We start from the raw sequence: 15,911 nt of genomic DNA on the forward strand, positions 1-15,911 counted from the left end.
CTGCACCAGCATTTTACCTTTTTCCTGGCATCCCTAATACAGATTCTTGTTTGCGCATATCCACTAGAGTAACCCTAGCTTTCCTTGTGTAAACTATAAGCTTTGCCATCTGGCACATCATGAATGTTGCAAATGAATGCTGCATGCTGCCTTTTCATCCAATGCCTGATAAACTTTTGTCATTGAAATACATTAACTTTTGGATGTAGACACATGAAAACCAGAAACCACCCGACTTTAGCTTATCAGATTTCACATTACAACATACCACACAACAGAGTCTAATGACAAGTTAAATGAACAAGATTTTGTGGGACAGATAAGTCTGACCAAAGTCTACCATGTAGTTTTGCCTTTAGCAAAAATCCAACATGAGTTGTGATTTTTTTAAATATTTTTTAAATGAACAATTAGGAGGCCAAAGTGCAATAGGCTGTACACTGCAGGGATTCATATAGTTACATAAGAATAAAGATAAGAAAACTGCTAAATATTTATAGGATGTAATAACACATTTAGCAGTTTTGCATTATTTGCACGTTGTAATTGATTGATAGGTTAGTGGCTCAGATTAGCTGTTAATTCGCTGAAGTTTTTATATTCTCGATTGACTCTAGCATTGCTACAAGGCACAATTGAGCTGCCAGCATTTCTGTAGTAACAAGATTTCACCTCTCACGGGGTTGTCCCATAAGTGCTCCCTATGCAGCCTATAGCAATGAGACTTACCAGGAGATCCCCCAATAGCATTCTGTTGGATTGATTGCCAACCCAACATCTGCTACCCAAATCCTGCTTAAAGGGACAGTTCAATGTAAAAATAAAAACTGGGTAAATGGATAGGCTGCGCAAAATAAAAATGTTTCTAATATGGAGTGACTGGATAATATAATAGCTCTCTAACTCTGAGTTAGTTAATGACTTTAACAGGGGGCCACATGGGATATAACTGTTCAGTGAATTTGCCTGGTAGCCAATCAGTGGAAACCAAGAGAGCTGCAAAGCAGGAAGTAGTGTTCTGTTTAGGGATGCACCAAATCCACTATTTTGGATTCGGCCGAACCCCTGAATCCTTTGCGAAAGATTTGGCCGAACTGAATCCTAATTTGCATATGCAAATTTGAGGTTGGAAGGGGAAAACATTTTTTACATCCTTGTTTTGTGGCAAAAAGACAAGCGATTTCCCTCCCTGTCCCTAATTTGCATATGTAAATTAGGATTTGCTTCCGCCAGGCAAAAGGATTCGACCGGATCCGATTCCTGCTGAAAAAGGCAGAATCCCGAACCGAATCCTGGATTTGGTGGATCCCTAGTTATGTTAGACATCCGGTCACTCCTGCCCTTATACATTACATTTTTGGCTAACTAACTATATTAGAAACATTTTTTATTTTGCACAGCCTATCTATTTACCCAGTTTTTATTTTTACACTGAACAATTCCTATAATACTTCTGTGTACTGGACCTCCAAAACACAATACTCAAGGTGATTATAATACATATCATATTCATTACGTGGCTGTGAGAAGTCCTAGACCTTCAATGTAACTTATTTATATGGTTAATACTTTTCACTTGTGCTGCCTCATTTGTTACAATACACGAGTGCCAGGCGTACACAAAGTAAACCGTTTCCAGTAATACAAACTCTGTTAGAAGTGAACATGTTTCTTATGGCCTGATGATTTCCTACAAGTCACATGGTTAGTTCTTGTATCAGGGTTATGCTATGTAATGCCTGCTGGCTGTAGTTTAACTAAAACTATTAACACTCTTTTTAGTGGATAGTTGTTAGATGAAAACAGGAGATGTAGTGGAGCACCAGCTGGAGGTATATAGAATAGACTCCCTTGTAGACTTTAGTGGGGGCTGCCTATTCCAAATATGTTTCCTTAGTGTTGGAACAGGCTACCTGGGGCCCACCAAACACATCTGCTGCCGTACCCTGCCTCCCCCAAGATGCCTCTGCTGTTACCTACATAGAAGAGAAGGGCCTAAGGATAAAGTGAAGTTTTTGCCCCCAAAAAATGCACATGTGTGATGCCAAGCCCCTTTGCTACTTTCAGACATAATTATCCATCACTACAGAGATTGGATAGGTTGAAATTAGGGATGCACCAAATCCAGGATTCGGTTTGGTGTTCGGCCTTTTCGGCAGGATTCAGCACTGCGAGCCAAATCTGAATTTTAATTTGCCTATGCAAATTAGGGGTGGGAAGGGAAATTGTGTGACTTTTTATCACAAGACAAGGAGGTAAAAATGTTTTCCCCTTCCCACCCCTTACTTGCATATCTAAATTAGGATGCGGTTTGGTAAATGGCCGAATCTCTCGCGAAGATTCTGGGGTTCAGCCGAATCCAAAATAGTGGATTCGATGTATTCGGCCTCATCCAAAGTTGCACAAGCAGAATATTAGCACTGTTTCTTCTGCATTAACTTTTACTATGATGTACAGAGTGATAGTCTGAGACAATTTGCAATAGGTTTTCATTTTTTATTTGTCGTTTTTGTGTTATTTCGCTTTTTCTTCAGCAGCTCTCAATTTTGGTTTCAGCAATCTGGTAACTAGGGTCCCAATTACTTTAGCCACTATGTATTTCTTTGAATAAGAGACTGGAATGTGGCAGAAGTCCTGAATAGAAAAATTAGCAATAAAAAGTAGCAACAACATTTGTAGCCTTACAGAGTATTTATTTTTCAGATGGGGTCAGTGACCCCCATTTGAAAGCTGAAAATTCAAAAACTGTAACAAATAAATAATGAAGACAGATTGAAAAGTTGCTTAGAACTGGGCATTCTATAACCACCCCTATAATTTGCCTGGATTTTTGATGTTATCCCTACATGTCATGTTGCAGCTATGCCTTCAGCTCTCAGAGGATGCAGCTTTAGGTTGAATATCCATGTTACATTGTTGTAATTTAGGATCACATTTATCCTTACAATACACATGCTTTGCCACAATTGGCACTTGATATAGTTCTAATCATTTCCTATAAAAGAGATTTAATTATAGCAATACCATTGTCCACCAGAAAAAACGGGATGAAAATGAGCAATGATACTATCAAATATTGCTTACACAACTCAGTGCTTCCTATTATAACAGTGTAAAATAGGTTATGGCAAACTGGTGCCCTCCTGATATTGTTGCACAGAAGAACCCTGCATGTGCATGGGCCATGGGTTGCTCCTGCCTGGTTACATAAGGAATTATTCTTAATTAAAATAATAGAAAGGTGTGGAAGGAGCAGAGTAGCAATTACACAGATCATGAAGTACATGGTAGGATGGAGTACGTGCACTTTTCAGATGATAAACGTGTACTAAATTTAAAATCATGTTTGCCATTTCAAAGTGCAGTTCTGTGATGGTACATTTATAGCAGTACTGTGTCAAACAGTAAAGTGAAAGCTTGGGTTGAAATGTTGTAGTACGTGCAGTGTTTTGCCTAGGAAAGAATGCCGTTCCTCCACATTTTGAATAAGGGGAAGCCGCAGGAATGTCTTCAATGCCTTATACTGAGAGGCAATAGCACAATATCTGTTTGTTACAGCTTATAAACTAGCAATATCCACACAGTAACAAAAAATTGTTATTAATCAGTTGATTTTGATCATTCGGTTTGGATTCGTGATTCTCATTCGATTTATTTATTTGTCTGATTTGATTTAATAATGGCAGATATTAGGGATACATTCGGTCCATTATTTTAGGATTCAACAGAATCCTAAATCCTTTGTGAAACATTCAGCTGAATATCAAACCAAATCCGACCCCTAATTTGCATATGTAAATTAGAGAAAGGAGGAAGAAAGAGAACTGTGGGGTGTGGTTAAAAAAAAACTGGGTTTCCTTGTTTGTGTGATGAAAAGTTGAGTTTTTTTCAGGTTTGATTCAGCCCGGCACTTAGATTCAGCCAAATCCTGCTGAATCCCAAACCGAATTCTGGATTCGGTGCATCCTTAGCAGATATTAATGGAAACCTTTAAAATCTATGTGTGGACAAACTGTTGAAACTACAAACCCTAAAGACTTGGACAATGATCAGCATCAATATTGATATCTGCCTGCTGAATCAATTCCTGCCCATGTCTTGTGATGCAGTTTAGCAGGTTTAATGAACCTGTGTCATGTGCTATAATATATCTATTTATATATGAATTATCGGCACTCACCATTCACATAGTCATTTGCTGGATGCTAACCAAAAAATTTTTTAGTAGTCCATGAAAGCACTCACAGCAGTCGCCATCCAGCGTGTATCAAAAAATCATATATATATATATATACAACTATGGGATCCATTACCCAGAAAGCTCTGAATTACAGAAAGGGTGTCTCCCATAGACTCCATTTTATCCAAATCCACAATTTTAAAAAAATATTTCCTTTTTCTCTCTAATAATAAAACAGTATCTTGTACTTGATTCCAACTAAGATACAATTAATATAAAGCAAAACCAGCCTAATGTTTAAATGCTTTTCTAGTAGACCTAAGGTATGAAGATCCATATTATGGAAAGATCCATTATCCAGAAACAACCAGGTCCCGAGCATTCTGTATAACATGTCCCGTACCTTTATTACTCACTCAATTACCTTACTATATATATATATATATATATATATATATATATATATATATATATATATATATATATATATATATATATATATATATATATATATATATATATATATATATATAAAGCCGAGTTTTTAAGCCCCCAAAATATGCTGAAAAACTCTACCTCGGCTTATACTCGGGTCAAGCGCAAAAACGGTCGCTGGCGCCCAAGAATAGTCGCCGGCATCCAAGAATATTCGCCGGCATCCAAAAACGAGACGCCGGCACCTCCAATGGGAGCAGAAACCCTCAATTTTTTGATTGAAACTTACCAGAAGCTGCTGCATTTCTCACCCTAGGCTTATACTCAAGTCAATAAGCTTTCCCAGTTTTTGGAGGTAAAATTAGGTACCTCGGCTTATACTCGGGATGGCTTATACTCGAGTATATATATACTGAACCCCAGCCCAGACAGCATGTTTGTCTGTGAGATGCAAAGTACTTTTTCTGTTGTTCCATTGCATCCAGCTGCTGATTTGCACTCCTAAAAAAGGGCTCAGGTCTGATGTTCCAGCAGGCCAGCAAACTGAATAATTCTGCATCCATGCCTTCCTCATGCTTAAAGGGATCGCTCACCTTTGCGTTAACTTTTAGTATGATTGCAGTTGATTTTCATTTTTTATTTGTGGTTTTTGAGTTATTTAGCTTTTTATTCAGCAGCTCTCCAGATTGCAATTTCAGCAATCTGGTTGTGAGGGTCCAAATTACCCTAGCAACCATGCATTGATTTAAATAAGAGACTGTGATATTATTAGGAGAGGCCTGAATAGAAAGATGATTAAGAATGGGGTCAGTGACCCCCATTTAATAGCTGGGAAGAGTCAGAAGAAGGCTACTAATAAAAAATCAAATCAAAAATATATTATGAAGACCAAAAAGTTGTTTAGTATTTACCAGTCTATAACTAATGCTAAAAAGATTGCTTAGCATGCCATGTAAATCCCCTTTCCCATTCGTTTTATTCTGCACTGGTATATACAGAGGAAATTAAAGGCTGTTATTCCTTGTACATTTTAGAGATTTTAGTTTCTGGCTGAGGGACTCCACCCCAGTGATTCATGCACATGAAATCTTTCCATACACCCAGTGTGGGACTCATCCTGGTTCAGCATCATGTTTGTTTCATAGTTACGCTTCCCTTAACAGAATGTACAAGCCATAGAGATAAGTGTTTTTCCCTTTTTATTAAAGCACACATAACTCTGCTACAAATCCGGGTACATTATGCAAAGGGCACCTGCAGCAGCTCAGAGATGTGACAGACTGGTGACCGGGAAGGATTTCATGCTTTATAGACTCACCACATTGTGTGGAACAAGCGAACCCGTCTGGAAAATCCAGCTGGACTGTTTGTATTGTATATAAATGCCCTGCTATTTACATTTTCTGGAAGTGTTTCTGATTTTAAATAATGTGATAACTAGGGATGCAACAAGGAACACAGGAGCGCAGCAACATTCAACTTTAAAGGAGAAGGAAACCCCCAGGGCGCTAAACCCCTAACCCCCCTCCCCTGTGCTGCCCCCCCTCCCTCCTCCCCCCTGGCCTACCTGTCCCCCTGGGCAAATGCCCCTAACTTTTTACTCACCCCTCTGCGCAGGTCCTGTCCACGGAGTACGCAGTCGCCATCTTCTCCCACGCGCGTCTTCTTCCTGCTCTGATCGGCGTTTTCTGGCGCATGCGCAGTAGAAACAGGTACCGGTACGGCTCTACTGCGCATGCGCCGAATGTCACGAAGTGAAATCGGAAAACTTCGTGACATTCGGCGCATGCGCAGTAGAGCCGTACCGGTACCTGTTCCTACTGCGCATGCGCCAGAAAACGCCGATCAGAGCAGGAAGAAGACGCGCGTGGGAGAAGATGGCGACTGCGTACTCCGTGGACAGGACCTGCGCAGAGGGGTGAGTAAAAAGTTAGGGGCATTTGCCCAGGGGGACAGGTAGGCCAGGGGGGAGGAGGGAGGGGGGGGCAGCACAGGGGAGGGGGGGAGGGGTTTAGCGCCCTGGGGGTTTCCTTCTCCTTTAAACGTATATTTTGGAACAACAGTAAAAAATAAAGAATGGAAAGTAATTGAAAAAAGACTTTATTTCTGGGGAACAATCTAAAAACAACTAAACTGAAACAAGTGTTTGGAAGACGAAGAACCCCTTTGAAATCAAGTGACTTTTCATTTCAATTTAAAGTAGTAAAAAATGTTTTTCCTGCCGGATTCGGTTTGGTATTCGGCCAGATCTTTCACAAAGGATTCTGGGGTTCAGCCGAATCCAAAATTGTGGATTTGTTGCATCCCTTAACCTCACTGTAGTCATCACTCATCCCCTTCTTCCCCATTTGTTTTTGACAAACATAAGTGCTTACAGACACTTACATAAAGGGGCAGTTTACCTTTTAATTCACTTTTAGTATAATGTAAACATTGATGTTCTGAGACAATTTGCAGTTTGTCTTAATTTTGTGTTATTTTCAGTTTAGCTTTTTGTTCTGCATTTCAGCAGCTGTCTGGTTGCTTGGTTCTTATTTACTCTAGCAACCAGACAGTGGTGTGAATGAGAGACTGGAAGATTAATAGGAGTGACCTGAATAGAAGATAATGAATCAAATGAAACCATAAAATTGTAGCCTCGCAGAGCAATCATTTTTGGCTGCAGGGGAGAAATAGAACATTATATTACATGCTAAAAGCTACCCCCCCCCCCATGAACAAGCACCCAGTACAGGTATGGGATCTGTTATCCGGAAACCCGTTATCCAGAAAGCTCTGAGTTAAAGGCTGTCTCCTATAGACTCCATTTTATTCAAATAATCCCAATTTTTTTTTTTTTAAGGATTTTATTTTTCTCTGTAATAATAAAATAGCAGCTTGCACTTGATCCAAACTAAGAATTAATCTTTATTTGAAGCAAAACCAGCTTATTGTTTTTTTTTAATGTTTACATGATTTTCTAATAAACTTAAGATTTGAAGATCGAAATTACGGAAGGATCCCATATACGGAACACACCAGGTCCCAAGCATTCTGGATAACAGGTCCCATACCTGTAGCAGCATGGCTTGCTATAACCAGGGGATAGACCAGCCCAGATAAGAGGGACATGGGGCTTCATTCATGCCTGGTAAAACTCTGATTAGTGATGGATCTGAATTTCCATCTAACAGTACAGTACACTATTATAGAAACTTGTAAAGAGAGACCGCTTTATAAGTCAATATACTTCAGTTAGAGAGCTATTTACGAAAGTGGGAATTTCATTACATGAAATCATGGTTTCTGCTGACAGAGTTAAAGGAGAAATCAACCCTAAAGTTAAAACCCTACCCTACATAAACCCCCCTCCCTCCTACCCCAGCCTAAGTGTTACCCCAGGCAAATGCCCTTAATGTTTTAAGGTGGCCATAGACTCAAAGATCGCCAAACGAGCGGATCTTTCCCCGATATGCCACTAAACTGCATGGCTATATCTGGGGTAATTCGAACGTTCGGCCGTATGGCCGAACGATCGAATTACGATGCGCCAAGCGGCTCCGACGGGTCGGTCGGGTAAAAATCTAACCTTCCCGATCGATATCGTGGCCAGATATCGATCGGGAAGACCCGTCGGAAGCCCCCATACACGGGCAGATAAGCTGTCAAATCGGTCCAAACGACCGATATCGGCAGCTTTATCTGCCCGTGTATGGCCACCATTACTTACCCCCTCTGTGCAGATTAAGGCATACCAGTTCATGGACGCCATCTTATCTCTTTGGAATGGCAGCACATGTGGAGCAATTTTCTGTTTCACGACAACTGTGCATGCACCAAAACTCACGAAAATTAAAGAACAGCCGGTGTCATTAAGAAGATTACCGAAGCGGCTGAAGATGATGCCCATGAGGGGGGGAGGTCTATGTAGGGTAGGGGGTAGGGTTTTTTTAACTTTAGGGTGGAATTCTCCTTTAATCAGCTGCTTCCTTTGTGTTTAGTCACTTGAGCATGAGAGTAGCCAAATTAATCCTAAAAGCTGAAGAATTACCACAGGAATGGCTGGAGTGGTTTATCCAGCAAAGCATAGTTTTTATTTTCCAAAATATAATACTGACAGGCAAATAAGGACCAAACTGGCCAATATCCCCTTCTGAGTGGACTTGTTGAGAAACCCTTCAATCAGTGATTGTGTCTGTATATGTGTATAGTCATATATACTTTGCAGCTTTTCTCTGCATAAGCAAAACGACCAGTACTCATGCTGAAAATACATTCTTTCCAGGCTGGCACTGTGGATTCTGGCAAATGTCATAGATAGGGATGCACCGAATCCAGGATTCGGTTCGGGATTCGGCCAGGATTCGGCCTTTTTCAGCAGGATTCGGATTCGGCTTTTTTCAGCAGGATTCGGATTCGGCCGAATCCTTCTGCCCGGCCGAACCGAATCCTAATTTGCATATGCAAATTAGGGGCGGGGAGGGCAATCGCGTGACTTTTTGTCACAAAACAAGGAAGTAAAAAATGTTTTCCCCTTCCAACCCCTAATTTGCATATGCAAATTAGGGTTTGGATCCGGTTCGGTATTCGGCCGAATCTTTCACGAAGGATTCGGGGGTTCGGCCGAATCCAAAATAGTGGATTCGGTGCATCCCTAGTCATAGATGCTGCTGTAAGATGCCATAGACAGTCACAGACGCTGAGCCTGTGGGGCCCATATCATACCATTCATTTGCTGAGCTAGTTGCGCCAGAGATGCTCCCCTTTACCCTTTGTATTGAGTGTTTTGGCTTCGATATTAACAGGAGTCCATTAGGCAGGGGAAAGTTATCTGTGCACTGGGAATCTTATTATGTACCTCACTAGGACCAGACATGCAGTAAATTCTGTTTCCATGTTTAGCTAAAGAAATATCAAAAAACATTGATTTTTTTACATGATTAAAACAATTGGCAAAATATGGTTCACTAAATGCTTGATGTTTAGTGGGTTAGTTATCCACAGTATCACATATACGGAGACAGGTGTATTTACAAAAAGAGTTGTGAGTATTCAGTGGACCTTTGGACAGATAGGGTACCATGCAATATGTATTTCACCCAGACACCTTCTCTTCCAGAGCCTGCAACATCATTCTATCTGGGTGCACATACTGAAGATCCAGCTGCACATCTTTTTCTATGTTCTGTGCTACAAAGTAATTGTATAACTCCCCTTGTACCCTAGACAAGGAGCCCTCTATCTCCTGTCCTGTGTAGGGATGGCATAAGAGGATAGCTGGAATATAAAAAGGGTTGCCGACATCTTAATGAGGTTACACTCCATCCGATAATGGGCCTGAGGCTTTTGCTTCTTGTTTCTGCTCTAGCCCAGGTGCATAGAGCCCTAACAAAGGAGTATAAAATACAATAAATTCCCTTCAGTTATCAGTTGTGTATCTGCTTCATTTAACTTCTCTGACTGCTGCAACCTTGACATGTTCAGTGTTTGTTTGGTCAATAGTTAACTACCCGGCTGTACTGTATAATGGTGCCATTCTGCTCTTCTGGCCTGGAAACCAAGTTGGAACTTTGTTGATATTGTACAATTACTTTAAACACTAACGGGTTTTTACAGACCACCTTACAAACAGCGAAGGAAATCTATTTAACAGAAAATATATTGTATATATAATATAGGTGCAATATATATTGCTATGTACTATTTATGTTCTATTTTTCCCCCCAGAGAAATGTATAGCATGTACTGAGCATTCTCTGCATATCTAAGTGGGTGCTCCCATGTTTCTTGTCCTGGAAATACAAATGCAGATTTGTCTGTACAGGTTGTAAATAGATTGCACTTGCTGTGTTATTACATACCCTATTGCACTTGCTGTGTTATTACATACCCTGAGGCCTTGAACATCCCCGGTGGGACAAGATGGCCAGGCCTGCAGTTGCACATTGTGGCAATATTCAGTGTAAAAAGACCTGTGATGTCTTGTACAGGCATGAGATGTGTTATCCAGAATGCTCGGGACCTGCTTCGGGATAACGGATCTTTGAGATACCTTTTAGTATGCTGTAGAGAGTGATCTTCTGAGACATTTGCAATTGGTTTTCATTTTTTATTATTTATGGTTTTTGAGTTACGGTATTTAGCTTTTTATTCAGCAGCTCTTCAATTTACATTATAAGCAATCTGGTAGCTAGGGTCCAAATTACCCTTGCAACCATGCATTGATTTGAATAAGAGGCTGGAATATGAATAGGAGAGGCCTGGATAGAAAGACGAGTAATAAAAATTGGCAATAACAATATATTTGTAGCCTTACAGAGCATTTTTTTTTTTAGAAGGAGTCAGCGACACCCATTTGAAAGCTGCAAAGAGTGAGAAGAAAAAGGCAAATAACTATAAAACTATAAAAAATAAATAATGAAAACCAATGGAAAAGTTGCTTCGAACCATTTTATAACATACTAAAAGTTACCTTAAAGGTGAACCACCCCTTTAAGTCTACTAGAAAATCATTTAAACATGAAAAAAAACATGACTGGTTTTGTTTCCAATAAAGACTAATTACATCTTCGCTTGGATCAAGGTACTTTTTTATTATTACAGATAAAAAGGAAATAATTCTTTAAAAATGTGGATTATATGGATAAAAATGGCGTCTATGAGAGATGGCCTGTCCCTAATAATGTTTTTCTGGATAACTGATACCATACCTGAATATTGCACTTTAGTTTGTTAGTGGGTTTACAAATCCAGCCTAATTAATTCAGAACCACAAGATGCTGCTCAGAAATGGTAAAAATTTTATTTTATTCCTTTTTGTTTTTTGTAGGTAGGGTTGAACATTATCATATGAAACGTGGAGCTGCTGCTGATTTGTTTCCCTGTGTTACCTGATCAAAAATGTGGAGCTGCTGATATATGTGCCTAGATTCAGCCAAGGTATGCATAGCTTCATATTTGTTCCCACTTTTATATTAATGACAAAGCTTGAATAATGAATTTTTTGTATTCGATTCACATGAAACAATTTGAATGGAGTGAGTCCATAGAACTACCTCTGAGGGAACTACGACTGGTACCAATCATGCGCCACACAATGTTGAAGGCATTTTAAAAATTTTATTATGTATTTTAAAATGTGTGAATTTGTCTGAATATCAAATACTCAAGACTATTCAGACAAATACAAAGCTAATATCTGGGCACTACTTTGCATATTCAGTTTTGAAAATAAAACAAAATTGATGTTGAAAACAAAAAAAATTAAAAAAAATACTTTTAGCTGCCAGTGCTTTACAGTCACGTGACTTTGGGGGGTTTATTTGTTAAAGGTGGACTAATTTTATTACAGAATTTTTTTGTGGGGGGTAAAAAAAAAATGTTCTAAATCTAAATTTTTCTAGATTCGTTATACTCCAAAGGTGGAAATAGCTTGAATCCGAAAATACTCCATCTTAAACTTGTTGAGGTCATGTAGAAGTCAATGGCAGAGGTTCCTTGAACCATTTGAAGCCGTTTGTACCCTTTCTTTGGTGGCTTTTGTTCGAAAACGCGATCAATTAGTGTTTGTTTTTCACCCCAATTACACAGATTCAACTTTTTTACATTCGAGTTTTTTCATAAATCAGAAAACATTAGTGTTGTGAGTTTATTTGAGGTATGAAACACCTCACAACCTATTTTCCTTTGGAATGTGTGCTTTTCAGTATATATTTATATATATCTTTGGCATGTTATACAGCATTGTATATTCTTTTCTTTTGTTATCTTGAAGTACTCTATCTGCGTAAAATATTCTATTGTGTTTATGGAAAACACAATAAAATTATTGAAAGTTAAAACACCTTTCAAACCTCTAAATCTCGACCTTTGATAAACAACCCCCTTAATGTTCCTTATTTGGATCAGCTGAACAAATATGTCTTGAATTTCAGACTTGATTTTACGTACTGGGTTGGTGAGGCCTAAATAAGTTACCCGCTACTGTACTGATTCTCAGGAGTGTTTTATTGCCGTTGGGTCCTCATACAGTAATGTGCTTATGAGGAAGCCTGCAAGTGCCTATTAACATTCCCTTTCAGATTCCTTAGGCGCAAGGTTTTGTTTTATGGTTCCGAATTTGCCGGATGCAGCATCAACCTCTGGTGATAAAGAGTCTTTAACTTTCTGAATCTTGTAAGGCAGCCCTTTCACTTTTATTTCTCCGCTGTTCTTTTCTTCCAGTTTAGAATAAGGAATGCAGCAGAGTGATAGAGAGAATGTCTGATAGGCTGTTGATTCATTGGCAAAATGGTTGCATTAATTTTTCAATATGAGTTTATTTAGCCGATTGTCACAAGGGTTGTTGCTTGATGCGCCAATTTGTTGCCCTGTCAGTTGTCACTTAGTAACATAGTAAGTTAGGCTGAAAAAACGCACGTCCATGTTAACCTGCCTAACTGCTAGCTGATCCAGAGGAAGGCAGAAAACCCATTTGAAGCCTCTCCAATTTGCCTCAGAGGTGGGAAAAATTCCTTCCTGACTCCTAGATGGCAATCGGACTAATCCCTGGATCAACAAGCTATCTTCCATAATAACCCTGTATTTCACTTGTTTGAGTGAGGGAGGGCATAGCTCTATTAGCTGTCTCACAAAGTGAGCTCTATAATCTGTCTTTAACTTCAATGAAGAGAAAACTTTATCTTTCCCTTGGTAGAGAGAGGAGAGACTTATCTTTAGCTGTCACTCACACTGTAGTAGGACTTCAGTTACAATTGTTTGAGGCAGGAGGCCTTCTGAGGATTTGTGGTTCGTTGACCTAGAAGTCTCACATGACGTGTAAGACAACTAAGCAGATCTACTTTGCTGATACATAAATTCTGTGATGACAAGCCCAAGTAAAGAATGAGGCAGAATGAAATATTCACATGTTTCATTTGAGAGGTGTGTGTTAGCAATGTATTGGCAACTTCCACTTGCTTGCGAGTCTCACACAGGCATGATTTTCCTGGAATCTTTACGTATAATATATATATATATATATATATATATATATATATATATATATATATATATATATATATATATATATATATATATATATATATATATATATATATATATATATATATAAAGCAAAAAAAACGCACTCACAGGACTTTTGAAGGTGCAAAATCAAAAAATGATATTTATTTCAACGTTTCGGCTATTCACTTAAGCCGTCATCAGGAAGTGACTGATGACGGCTTAAGTGAATAGCCGAAACGTTAAAATAAATATCATTTTTTGATTTTGCACCTTCAAAAGTCCTGTGAGTGCGTTTTTTTTGCTTTATCTATGATTCACCATAACCAGCACCTAGGCAGAAGCATTTGCTATGTGTGCACCAGAGTTTGGACTTATATATATATATTTATAAAAAAATCCACCAACTGCCTAGGTGCCAAGTGGTAGTTCAGCAAGCACATCCACAGCAATGACTCTACACTCGCAGGACTTGCTTTATCAAGATAAAGGTCTGAATATGTAACCGAAACATTGATTTTGCACAATAAAAGTTTTTTTATTTAATATTTCAGCAAGTCCTGTGAGTGCTGAGTCATTGCTGTGGATATATATATATATATATATACACACACTTAGGGGGTTATTTAATAAAATCGGACTTTTAAAAAATCACGAATTTTTAGGAATTTACTAAACCCCCAAGGATGAAAAAGTCTGAATTAGAAAATCCGGCATCTCAGAGCTGTCGAGGTTGCCTATAAGTCAATGGGAGAAGTCCCAATGATTTTGTGATGTGCGCTGGTTTTCGAGTTTTTCGGGTGAAGAATCTGAAAAAAGGGTGAAAACCGGATGAAAAGTCCGAAAAAAATTGTGAAAATCTGATTTTTTTTCCCCGCAAAGCAAATTTTTAAAGAAAATTTAATAACAAATAAGAGTAAAAAACCAGAGCGGATTTTGTAGCAGAAAATATTGAGATACATTTGGACTTTGATAAATAACCCCCTATAAGTCTACCAAAAACAATAATTTAAAACTCAACAGGATTGTTTTGCCTCCAATAATTATATTGTAGGATCAAGTACACATACTGTTTTATTATTACAGAGATTTCTTTTTTTTTTTCAATTATTTGATGGGAAATAGGCTTCCCGTAGCGCTGAACTTTCTGGATAATGGGTTTCACGGACAATGGATACAATCTGCCGATCCCACACCAAGTTTCAACCAGTACCTTCAACTCGGAATTCTTCTTCCAATCTGCCTAAATGTGTCCAGGTTCAGTTGCAGCAACTCCCTTGTCTAGTTTTAGCCAGTCTGACACTGCAGCTTTTATCTCCTAATCCTTGCTGAACTGGAAAGATGCAGGACTTGTCTGTTCACCTCCTTATGTAAAAAATATTTTAAAAATGTATAAAGTTATGTTTTGCTGATGTGAAAAAACATGCAGCCTGAACGATCACCCTCCAACTTCATATTAAACATTTGTCAGTTTGGGAAAAAGCTCTCATTTTCTTCAGCTTCACTAGAAACCCTCTGTGGCTTCATTCCCCAGACTTCATTCAGTGCCTCCGATTTTAAAGCAGACCGTGGAGCTTAGACCAGCTGTGAGTCCATTGGCCAGTAGGCTATGAACATGATTTTGCACTACCATACAGATAAACTCCCTATAAACCCTCTATCAATCGGATCCACCCTCATTTGAATGAAATAAAAGTATAAATACCAGGAGTAGGAAGTACAGTGCATTAGAGTTCTGTCTCAGGTTAACTATAGCACTGGAGAGATATGACATTTCCTTAATTTTAAGTGGTGAAATAAAGTTATATTTACCATTTCAACTACAGGTATAGGATCCCTTATTCGGAAACCCAATATCCAGAAAGCTCCGAATTACGGGATGGCCGTCTCCCATAGACTCCATTTTATCCAAATAATCCGAATTTTTAAAAATGATTTCCTTTTTCTCCGAAATAATAAAACAGTAGCTTGTACTTGATCCAAACTAAGATATCATTAATCCTTATTGGAAGCAAAACCAGCCTATTGGGTTTATTTAATGTTTAGATAAATTTCTAGTAGACTTAAGGCATGAAGACCCAAATTACAGAAAGATCTGTTATCCGGAAAACCCCAGGTCCCGCACATTCGCATTCTGGATAACAGGTCCCATACCTGTATTTAAATTTTAGTCCTGTATTTGTTTAGGTGAAGCTATAAAAAAAGTATATACCGGGGGCCAGTCTCGATATTGGGTTTAAAGGAGAACTAAACCCCCCGTTAATCAAAAATCCCCATCCCCTTCCGTCCATTGGCCCCCCCCTCACTGCTTTCT

General features: G+C 38.8%; 1 protein-coding gene across 1 annotated transcript in view; it reads left to right on the forward strand.

The window, feature by feature from the left end:
* Positions 1–15,911, forward strand: part of mtfr1.L (mitochondrial fission regulator 1 L homeolog) — a 32,285-nt gene that overhangs the window by 3,477 nt on the left and 12,897 nt on the right. Inside the window, 1 exon segment of the mRNA NM_001095325.1 lies at positions 11,424–11,533. The gene's annotated coding sequence lies outside the window, so the exon portion shown is untranslated.

This window comes from Xenopus laevis, chromosome 6L (genome assembly GCF_017654675.1).
Source record: "Xenopus laevis strain J_2021 chromosome 6L, Xenopus_laevis_v10.1, whole genome shotgun sequence".
Lineage (NCBI taxonomy): Eukaryota > Metazoa > Chordata > Amphibia > Anura > Pipidae > Xenopus > Xenopus laevis.